Source organism: Heloderma suspectum, chromosome 7 (assembly GCF_057233095.1).
Source record: "Heloderma suspectum isolate Gila_16-S chromosome 7, 16-S_ref, whole genome shotgun sequence".
Taxonomy (NCBI): Eukaryota; Metazoa; Chordata; class Lepidosauria; order Squamata; family Helodermatidae; genus Heloderma; species Heloderma suspectum.
Genome location: NC_139464.1, coordinates 66,199,022 through 66,210,877, shown reverse-complemented (window position 1 = coordinate 66,210,877; position 11,856 = coordinate 66,199,022).

The following is an 11,856-nucleotide window of genomic DNA, read 5'->3' as shown; positions in this document are numbered from 1 at the left end:
AATGTTTGGAATATACATGGCAACTAAAAAAATCATTAGCTGCTGCTCCTGGTGGTGCAGCAGCACCAGCAGCTAGTGATTTTTTTTATTCCTATGTTCCTTTCCCCCCTCCTGAAATCGGGAGGGAGGGGATTTTTTATTTTTGAACCTAATTTTTAACCTTTGTTAACCAGAGACCTCTGTTAATGCCCACTTAAGAATCATAGGGTTTGAAAGGGCCTACAAGACCATGGAGTCCAACCCCCTGCTCAGTGCAGGAAGCCCAATTCCCAGGCAGTCTCCCATCCAAGTACTAACCAGGGCTGACCCTGCTTAGCTTCCTAGATCAGACAAGATCGGGCGCATCCAGCCCTTTGCTCGTGACCTCTATAAGTTATTAGGGACTTAAGCAGACCAATTTATTCAACACCCTCAACCCTCTGTCACTCAGCTGCCCCCAACAATCCATAAAACCTGGGAAGCACCAAGTTGGATAGTTGAGATCAGGATAGTGTTGTTGATGTTTTAAATATGCAAACAAATATATTTATTTATACCTGGAGAATCCCTTAAGTATACCGAAATCACTACCTTGTTTTTAGGTGAACCTCTTTCACTGCAAAATTGATAGGTACTGAATTGCCCAAACTCAGTTTTAAAAGGAAGAAAAGGGTCCTGAGAGTTCCTGTTCATGGCAGTTGGATTGGGAGCCTGTCCTCTTCCAGAATATTCCATTTCATTCTTCCTCACAACTGTTTTTCCATTTCTCCCCAGCACCACCACAATCAGTCAGACCATGTTCCATGCCCACTAGGCATGCTCAGTCCTCTCTAAACTATTTGGGAGATGAGGTTGCCCATCTGAAACTTCAGGGTTCCCCCAAGGATGCTGATGTCTCCCTTTTGTCCATGGACGGTGCTGTTTTGGCTCCAACCAGCACAGAGAATCAAGAACATTGTTAGTATAGATCAGGAGTGGGAAACTTTGGGAGGTCTGGGGACCATTTTTGCCCCTTGAATTCCCCACCCTTGGTCACAACCCACCCCAACCCCCTATCCCCACTGATGTCAAAAAATAATATATTTTTTTTAAAATGGCATCTGTAATGGTTGAGTTTCCAAAGGATCAAAATTAGCTTTTTTAGGGAGACAGCAGGGGTTTCAGGGTAGTGGTGGAATGTGCTGCCCACCACTGGTATAAATGATGATGATGATAGCACTAATGGTAGGACTTCATTCTAGTACAATTGGATTTGAGTTTCATTTGCACTGGCTGCCTATTAGCTACTGAAACACGTACAAGGTTATGTTATTATCATATAAAGCCCTAAACAACTTGGGATAGGATACCTAGCAGACCGCCTTCCCAGACAACATTTAAGATCATCAGAGGAGGCCTTGCTGGTCATTCCAAAATGTCTCCATGAAGAACCTCAATTGTGAACTGCCCATCCTTTGGGAAACCCTCCTTCATGCAGTCTGGGAGGCAGAAAATGTAACATCTTTTAAATACCTCCTGAAAACACACCTTTTCATGCAGGCTTTCCCTGGGCTGCAACTGCTGCTGGGTTTTACTTTGGTTTTACATGCTACTTTTAAACTTTTAAAAGCTTTATGTTATGTTGTATTTTATGGTTTTAATTGTGAACTGCCCAGACAGCCTCAGCTATTGGGCAGTATCAAAATGTAATAAAAATGTAAATACATTTGCATATCTAGACATTTTTAATGTATATGACCAAATCATATATCTAATAGTGTTTTTATAAAGCAACCGGCACAACAGTTTTAATAAAGGACATGTGTAGGTAGACTCCGTATTTAAATCTTTTTAAAAGGACTCTGTTGCACCTTTTTCACCTGGAAGTGGGACGACCAAGAGGCTCTGTTGAAATGTGTACTTAAACAAAACGGGGGAGTTTTGAGCAATATTGACCTTGAGCTAATGGTAGCTATCTAGAAAGATGACCATGGACATCTGTGCACAGTAATGAGTCTAATCAACCAGAGCAGACTGTGATGAAAAAGACCAATGTCTTAGCACAGAAAGAAATGGGAGACGAAATCAGTGTAAGCAGTCTCCAAGGAGAGGGCAAGAGCACATGACAAAGTGATGCAGTCAAGACGTTTCCCAGTAGGGTCCATAAAAAAGGAGGGGAGGAGTAATCAGAATTCCAAATAAAAATGGTATGTTGCCTTGCCCTTGAAACTGAGAGACAGGTGCCAGTCACATTCAGCCACATCCAAGCTGTTTTCTCATAATGCAATCCCATGCAGCCAGGGGCAAGATGTGAATGATGTAAATATGTGGGTCATGGCTGTGATGTGCAATCTGAAAAGTGCAGCCTTAACATGTCACAGAGGATGCTAGGACATGATCTGGGAGTTGTGCCCTAAGAACTACTAGAAAGAGTAAGGGATTCTGGGAAGCACCTGTTAAGATACTCACTGCTTTCACTGGTGCTGCTGAAGGAAGCTGGCAGCCTCTCTGTGAGAACCTAACAGAAGAAGTGGGTGGGGGGTCTGAAGTGTCACACAGGTTGAAGCATCACCTCAGGAGGGCCGAATGGGGATGCCCTGTTTGGGCAGGGGCCTCATTATGGGCTAAAGTCTCATGTCTTAGTTTTTCAGAAGGAAGGCTATTGCGGCCACAGCCACACCTTCACTTTTACGGTGTTGCCCAGGCTGGGAGACTTTGCTAGGAACATTCTCATATTTACTGCCCTAAATCCTCTCTTTTTGGATTTACTACCCTCTGAGCCTCTTGAGGCATTCTTCTCATGGACTCTCCATCCAATTTGGACTCTTGTCTCTTTGAACTTTGTATTGTTAAGAACCTGCCACAAAAACTACTGTTATACTTTTCATAGAACTTGAATTCTTGTTTGCAGTAGATTATGTCTCTTCAGCATTGGTTAGCCAGAGTACTTGCTGGCTTGGAGTGATCCTGACTTATAGACTTTTCTATGCCTGGACCCATGTAGCATGGAGATACCAAAGTGGAAGATATTGTTGACAAAATTTCTTTGTGTGGTGGATTACTCTGGACTTACTTTTGTATCTATGTCTTGACTCTTGGGTTTGATAGGCCTTGGCCATTGTAGCACAGAGGTTCCAACGAAGATTTCAAGATTGGACTAAAGCTCTGTGTTTGTCTTTTTCTAGAACTCTTGTCTTTGATTGACTGGGATGGATTATGCCAGGAATCGTTCAGACCCCTTGCCCTGTATTCTGAGCCATAGAGATTGCAATAGGGAAACCAAGTTGTCTGGAGCTCTGACATATGTTATAGTTATTAGCATTTGACTGTTCTGGAATTACATAAAGCCTATAGCTAATTGCCCTCAGGTATATGATTTCTGAAGAGTGTAACCATTAAGCTTTTACCATGAGATTTGCTACAATAAAGAAGTCTCACTGATCCGGGCTGCCCTGTGTCCGAATACCAGTGTGTGCACGCCTGAAGGACCAGGCACACGACAATCTCCCATGCCATTTCTAAATGGTGCCTTGAGCTCATGGGGAAAAAATGGAACTTTTTGTTGTTAGTAATACTTGTGTTATTCCACACAGAACCGTACCTATAACACAAGTGCTGTTAGCTTCCACTATATATGTCTACAGTCAGTAGGAAAGGAAAGGTTCCTCCTGTGCAAGCACCGGGTCATTACTGACCCCTAGAGGGAAGCCGCTTACGCTGGCATTTTCATGGCAGACTATAGCGGGGTGGTTTGCCATTGCCTTCCCAGTCATGACTACCTTTCCCCCAGAAAGCTGGGTACTCATTTTACTGACCTCGGAAGGATGGAGGGCTGAGTTGAACTCAGCTGGCTACCTGAGACCCAGCTTCCACTGGGAACGAACTCATGTCGTGGTGAGAGTTTCAGTTGCAATACTGCTGCTGCCTACCACTCTGCGCCACACGAGACTCTCTACATTCAGTATCTAGAGTTTTATAATGAGCTGCTACCATATCACTTTTTACCTGTGCTGTTTCTTATATATGCTCTAGCTATACTGTGCTCAAGCCACCAATAATTAGGGATGTTGGAGAATTTCGCCACAGATTCCAGGGAGGCTGAATGTCAATGCATTTGGGCCCCTGGAATCCATGGCGGAACGAAGCCACCCATTCCACCACCCCGCAAAATGGACCCAGAATGGAGCCTACCTTTGTTGGCCGTTCCGATACTCTTCGAATGGTGGCCGCGTCTGTGGCCGCCATTCGCCTCCTTTCGAATGGCCGTGATAGGCTATGTAAGTATTTACGTAGCCTATCATGGCTAATGCAGGGACACCATTTGAGTCCCTGAGGAGGCTGTAATAGGCTACATAAATATATATGTAGCCTATCACAGCAATAGGCAGGAATGCAAAATGGCAGTGTCCCTGTGCAGCCCAGCAGCCGGATGTCCGGCTGCAGGCGGCCCCAGCCAGTGGCTCTGCAAAGTCACTGTGGAGCGGAGCTGGCTGGGGAGAATTTTAGGGGGAGGAACGGAGCGCCTCCTCACCACCGTGAATGACCCAGGACAAAACGGTGCGTCAATTTCGTACATCCCTACCAATAATTGAGGCAAGGATGAGAATTTCTGTTCACTTCCGATTTTATTTATTTATTTATTTACAATATTTATATACCACTCCACATCAGAAGATTTCGAAGCAGTGAACAACACGGTAAAAGAATAAAACAGCAGGTTAAAAGAGTTAAAACGTTTTTAAAAAGACAAAATCCAATGAAGTGGAATTTAACAAACCGTGACTGGTCATGCAAGGAAGGCCTCTTGAAATAACAATGTCTTCAGGAGGCACCGGAAGAAACTTAATGTTGGTGCCTGCCTGAATTCCACAGGAAAGGGGCTGCCACACTGAAGGCTCTTTTCCTGGTGGACTCCAACCAGGCCATGTATCCATGTGGAACCACCAGAAACATGCTCTCTGATAACCTCAGTGACTGGGCAGGCTGGTAAAGAAGGAGGCGCTCTCTTGGGTATCCTGGTTCCAAGTTGTTTAGGGCTTTGTACACTAGTAAACCTGGCCTGGTAGTGAGTAGGCAGTAGGGATGTCAGAGAATTCCACCACGGATCTTGGTGAGGCTGAATGCCAGTGCATTCAGCCCCCCGAAATCCATGGCGGAACAAAGCCCCCCTTCCCCCACCCCGTGAAAGGCGCGCAAAACGGAGCACTTACCTGCTTCCGTTTGTGCTGCTTCTTCATTATAGCCGTGACAGCCTATCACGGCTAACGCAGGGATGCCATTTGCGTCCCTGCAGAGGCCGTGATAGGCTACGTAAGTATTTATGTAGCCTATCATGGCAAAAAATAAAAAAAAGGGAACACAAATGGCGGCGGCTACAGCGGCCAGCATTTGCATTCCCTTTTTTTTTTGCCGTGATAGGCTACGTAAATATTTACGTAGCCTATGTAGGGATGTACGAAAGTCACTTACCTGGTCTCGCAGCTTGCTTCACGGTGGGGGGGAGGCGCTTGGCTTCTCCCCCTGAAGTTCAGGCCGGGGGGGGAGGCTTCCCGCCTCACCCGGCTGAAATTCAGGCCTGGGAGAAGCACCCCATCTCCCCGGCCGCGAACTTCAAAAGAAAAGTAAAAAACAAAAAAAGCCCCGTGATAGGCTACGTAACGATTTACGTAGCCTATCACGGCTAGATCTGCAAAGTCAGCCATGATAGGCTACGTTAATTGTCACGTAGCCTATCACGGGTGACTTAAAAAAAAAAAAAAACGCGTACGCAAATGGCGGCCCACATAGGGAGCCGCCATTCACGTTCCTTATTTGGTCCCTGTAGCTATTTGCATTGCCCTTATTTTCGCCATAGTCTATGTAAATCTTTACGTAGACTACAAGGACCAAATAAGGAACGCGAATGGCGGCTCCCTATGGGGGCCACCATTAGCGTACGCTTTTTTTTTTTTAAGTCACCCGTGATAGGCTACGTGATGATTAATGTAGCCTATCACGGCTGACTTTGCAAATCTAGCTGTGATAGGCTACGTAAATCGTTACGTAGCCTATCACAGGGGCATGTTTTTTTTTTTACTTTTCTTGTAATGGCGGTGGCGGCAGCCGGTCAAAAGACCGGCTGCCGCCCCTGCCCCTGACGAAGACCTGCTGAACCGCCACCGGGACCCGCCTCCGGGAGCAACATTCGTGAAAGGTAAGTCCCATCCCGGGGGGGGCGGGGGGGCTGGAGAATTTCTCCCCGAACAACCTTCGGAGGACCGAATGTGTTGGCACTTGGCCCCCCGAAGTTTCGGGGAGAAATTCTCCCCCATCCCTAAGCAAAAGACAGGGGAAGAAATGGCGGCAACTATGCCATTTGCGTCCCTGTTCTTTGCCGTAATAGGCTACGTGAATATTTACATAGCCTATCATGGCAAAATACAGGGACACAAATGGCGGCTACAGCGGCCGCCATTTCCGTCCCTGTGCAGGCTGCCCAGCGGCCGAATGTCCGGCTGTGGGAGGCCCCGGGCGGCCCCGGCTGGCGGCTCCATGGAGTCGCCGTGGAGTGGAGCTGGCCAGGGAGAATTTCGGGGGGAGGGACGGAGCGCTTCCCCCCCACCATGAATGTCACCCTTCGAAAAAGTGACTTTCGTACATCCCTAGTAGGCAGCCAGTGCAGTTCCCTCAGCAGAACACGCTGAAAAGGGGCAGCTTCTGACAACAGCCAAGCTAGGGATGGCGGAGAATTTCTCCCCAAAACTTCGGGGGGCCGAGCACCAACGTGTTCGGCCCCCCGAACAAGTTTCGGGGAGAAATCCTCTGCACCCCCCCTGCCCCCCGCACCCCCCCCCCCGGGACGGGACTTACCTTTGGCGAATGTCCCTCCCAGCGGCGGGTCCGGCCGGCAGTTCAGCGGGTGTTCGTGCGGGACGGGAGCAGCAGCCGGTCTTCCGACCAGCTGCCGCCTCCACCATTCCAACAAAAGAAAAAAAAAACGCCCCCGTGATAGGCTACGTGACGATTCACGTAGCCTATCATGGCTAGATTTGCAAAGTCAGCCGTGATAGGCTACGTAAATCGTCACGTAGCCTATCATGGGTGACTTTAAAAAAAAAAAAAGCGCATACGGATAATGGCGGCCCCCATAGGGAGCCGCCATTCCCGTTCCTTATTTGGTCGCTGTAGTCTACGTAAAGAGTTACGTAGACTACTGCGAAAATAAGGGCAACGCTATTTGTGTTGCCCTTATTTTCGCTGTAGTCTACGTAAAGATTTACGTAGACTACAGCAACCAAATATGGAACGCGAATGGCGGCTCCCTATGGGGGACGCCATTAGCGTACGCGCTTTTTTTTTTTTTTAAGTCACCCGTGATAGGCTATGTGACGATTAACGTAGCCTATCACGGCTGACTTTGCAGATCTAGCCATGATAGGCTACGTTAATCGTCACGTAGCCTATCACGGAGGCATTTTTGTTTTTTTTTTAAACGTTCGAGTTCGCGGCCGGGCGAGGCGGGAAGCCTCCTCCCTGGCCTGAATTTCGGCCGGGGCGAGGCGGGAAGCCTCCCCCCGGCCTGAATTTCGGCCGGGGCGAGGCGGGAAGCCTCCCCCCCGGCCTGAACTTCGCGGGGGGAGCAGCGAAGCGCCTCCCCCCCACCGCGAACAAGCTTCGACGACAGGTAAATGACTTTCGTCCACCCCTAAGCCAAGCTGCTGCATTTTGCACTAGCTCCATTCTGCACTAGTATTTTATTTTACAGGGAATAAAATATTAAACTGAGACATTTTGCTTATACACAGCAGCACTAAGAATTTCAAGGTGAGTAAGATCTTACAGTAGTTCTATTTTTAATGTTCAAGTCTAGTGTGCATTCTGCTATTGAGTCATATTTAATTAAATAGCATTTCAATACCTCTTTAAATAATATAACGTGTATTGGATTTGCACAATACAACATTCTTTGTCATCATTTTGATCTTTTATGAGCACATTTATGTGTGCCCTCAGTTGAATACATCTCCCACATCCACAGATGCCCATACAGATCAATGCTCTATTTCAATGCTGGCTAACTAAATAGTTAGCTAAAAATGGTTAACTGAGAAGTAAGTAACCCACAAAACTGGTTAGTATTTGTTCTGGGTGAAAACAGCAGAAGAATGTATAAAAATACATTTTAAAAAAATGGGAGCTCTTGAACTGAACACCTGTTTCACATTAAAAAAAAAAAGATTGCTAATTTGCTGTGCATGGAAGCACTTGGAACAGATGCAGCAAGGCAGAAGTTAGGAGAATCTGTTTGCTCTGATTGTTGGCCAGAGGGCAATGTAGGACTACACAGGCATGGCTGAGGGCAAATCAACAGTGCTTCAGCAGCTAGTCCTGACAGATCAAACTGTGGCAAATGAAGAAAAAAATGTGGAATAGAATCATTAGTAGTTCAACATTTTCCAAACCAGTCTAATGTTTCCACAGTATATTTTAACATGAGATTTGGAATGGAAAACTGTATGGATTTAAGTAAAGAAAATGAAAGAAAGCAGAGTGAGGCATGCAATTTAAATAAAACGGTGTGTTTTTAAACGAATGCAAAATAACCGTATTATTTTGATGACCGTAAGTCTAGTCATGCTTTGAATCTTTGCACAATTCAAAGTCTTTCACTTATGCTGGCAAGTGATTAAAATCAGTCATAAATTGCACTTAGTGGGATCCTAAACTGGGTCAGAGTGCAGTCCCCTGAGGTTGAATAAACTGTACTTCAGTCATTCCCAACAATTGCCTGTTCAGCCTTTCCTTAAATATACCCAATGAAGGAAAGTCCACAGATAGTTTGTTCCATTACTAAACTGCTTGCAGTTAGAAACTTAACCTAAAGCTAATTTAAAATTATTGCTTTAAGAAGCATTTAAACCACAGTTTCCGAGTTCATCATCATTATTATTATTATTATTATGCAATTTATTAATCGCCCATCTGGCTGGTCACCCAGCCACTCTGGGTGACGTACAACATACAATAAAACAGTTTAAAACAATAACATTCTACAATAAAAACATTTTCTAAAATACCCTAACCCACCCCAAATGCCTGCCTGAACAACCACGTTTTTAATGCACGACGGAAGCTCATTAAAGAGGGGGCATGATGGAGTTCCCTAGGGAGAGAGTTCCACAGAGTGGGGGCCACCACAGAAAAGGCCCTCTCCCTCGTCCCCACCAGTCTAGCTGTCCTGGCTGATGGGACAGAGAGAAGGCCATCCGAGGCTGATCTTGTTAAGCGGCCTGTCTGGTGCTGCTGGAGGCGCTCCTTAAGATAGGCTGGGCCGGAACCATATAGGGTTTTAAAGGTCAAAACCAACACCTTGAATTTGGCCCGGAAAACAACTGGTAGCCAGTGCAACTCCTTCAGCACTGGAGTGATGTGATCTCACCGGTGGCTGCCTTTCATCAGGAGAGCCACCGCGTTCTGTACCAGCTGCAGCTTCTGAACTGTCTTCAAGGGTAACCCCACGTAGAGCACATTACAGTAGTCTAAACGAGAGGAGACCAGGGCATGTACTACTGATGGGAGCAGATGGTCAGGAAGGAAGGGGCGCAGCCGCCGTATCAGATGGAGTTGATACAGCGCTGTCCGGCTCACAGCTGACACCTGAGCCTCCATGGACAGCTGGGAGTCCAAAATGACCCCCAGGCTGCGGACCTGGTCTTTCAAGGGTAGCCGTACCCCAGTCAACACCAGTTCAGTTCAGACATTATAAGAACTGTAGCTGAACAAGCCAGGATACTAGTCCTGAAGCTGCGTATGCAAAGGGTAAGGGTAGGGATCTACAAAAGTCACTTACTTTTTCACGGATTGTGTTCGTGGGGGGGGAGGCGCTCCATCCCTCCCCCTGGAATCCTCAATGGGGGGGAGGTGATCCGGTCCTCCCCCCCGGAATCCTCGACAGCTGGCTCTGCTCCGCGGTGGCTCCGTGGAGCAGCCGGCCAGGCCAGGGCCATCCGCAGCTGGATTTCCAGCCACGGACTGGCTGGTGCGGACGCGAATGGCGGCCACCGTAGCGGCCGCCATTTGCATCTAGCCAGGGAGCCATGATAGGCTACGTTAGTCTTTACGTAGCCTATCACGGCAAGCCAATAATAAAAAAACATGGCATACGCAAATGGTGGTGGCTACGGCGGCCGCCATTTGCGTTTCTTATTTTTCGCCATTTTAGTCTACATAAATATTTATGTAGACTATTACAGCGGGGGGGGGGGGGGAAAGGGAACACAAATAGCATAGTGGGCGCTATTTGCATTCCTTTTTTATTTGCCATTTTAGCCTACGTAAATATTTACGTAGGCTAAAACAGTGAAAAATAAGGAACGCAAATGGCTTATAATTTGTTTTCTAGATCCCTTTACATGAAATTTGTGTTCTAGATCCCTTCTCAGTCTTCCTAATATATCCTTGAACATTTTTTACTTGCTTGAAACACTGAATTCCAAATGAGGTCACATCATTGTCCAGTGGAACTGTACTATTACTGCTGGCAGTGGGTCCTTTAGGATGCAAAATCTTGCAATATTCTTCAGGCTAAGAAAGGGTGGATAGAGGAGAAGGCAACATTAAACATATTCATTAAAAAAAAAACTAATGCAGAGAAGGAGAAGCGGCGATGGCAGTCTTCACCTCCATGTTCCTCCTACCCTGCATTTTTGCTAGATGGGCTTTTTCACCTATCGAGCTGGGGAGGGAAGGAGGCTGGAGAGGCCTGGGATACTTCATAAGCTGGCCTCTCCAGTCCTCTCCCCTCCGCTCCCACAGAAATTCCTCCTTTACCTCCTCTCCGAGGTTGCTTTTGCAACCTCAGAGAGGCAGCTGGCATGGTTTTCTCCATGCCGGCTGGAAGTGGAAGGGGCTAGGGAGTGTGGATTCCTGGATTTGAGGTTGGAGCACTGTCTCTGACCTCAGATCCAGGAGTCTGAAATATCCTATCCCCCCCGCCCCCAGATGCTGTTTAGGGGGCATACGATTGGTCGCTTATATAAAGAGGTGATCCCTTTATTACTGTTGTACTGTTGTGCCATCTGGAGGCCCTCTAGAGCTTCAGTGGTCATACATTTGCAAAACTGGGACTCTGAGCAATTGTGATCCACCTTTTACCCCTGTTCCCAGATACTTTATCTCTAGATTAGGTTAGCACTTCTTGGATCCATATTTTCACTCCCTATGGCCCCCTTCACAGGTCAGCCAGCAGCATGGGAGCTGTTGACACAAGGTGTGGTCCCATGCTGCTGACTTCACATGTGGTTTTTATGTGAACGTTCCAAGAACAAGGCTGGTATTTTTGGCCCTGCCCCTTTTGCCATTGATCTCACCCTCTTTTGCTTCTAGCTCTACCCACCACCAGAATGCAGCCCCTGAGAGCCTCCCCGAGACTGAATTTGGCCCTTGGATACAAAGAGGTTTGACACCCCGGGAGTAAAATATGCGATTTGGTAACTAATCTATGTTAAAACATCTTCAGCATTCACCCTAAAATGTAATTAGTAATCCTTCTCCCTTCAATAGTATTTTAAACAACAAAAGCCCCTCCAGTGCTGCAAGCACGGCTTGGTGGGGATCCTTTGTGAGAGTGTGCTCAAGAAGATGGAGCTACCTTGTCATGGGTCAAATGGTTTTTGTAATAGGAATGAAACAAAATTAAGTGAAGTGAGAGAGTGTTCACAGCTGCCATTGGTACCACGTTGTGCCAGTGCTGGAGAGTGATATATTTTATTAATCAGCAAAGTGAATTCAATCTACTACCCCTCATGAGCACCAACTCGCTTAGAGAGCTAGGAGACAAATCCAAAGAATGAGGAATACACATGGTAATTCATTGTGACTTCCAGACACCTATGTGCAAGGCCATCTGTGGAAATCCAG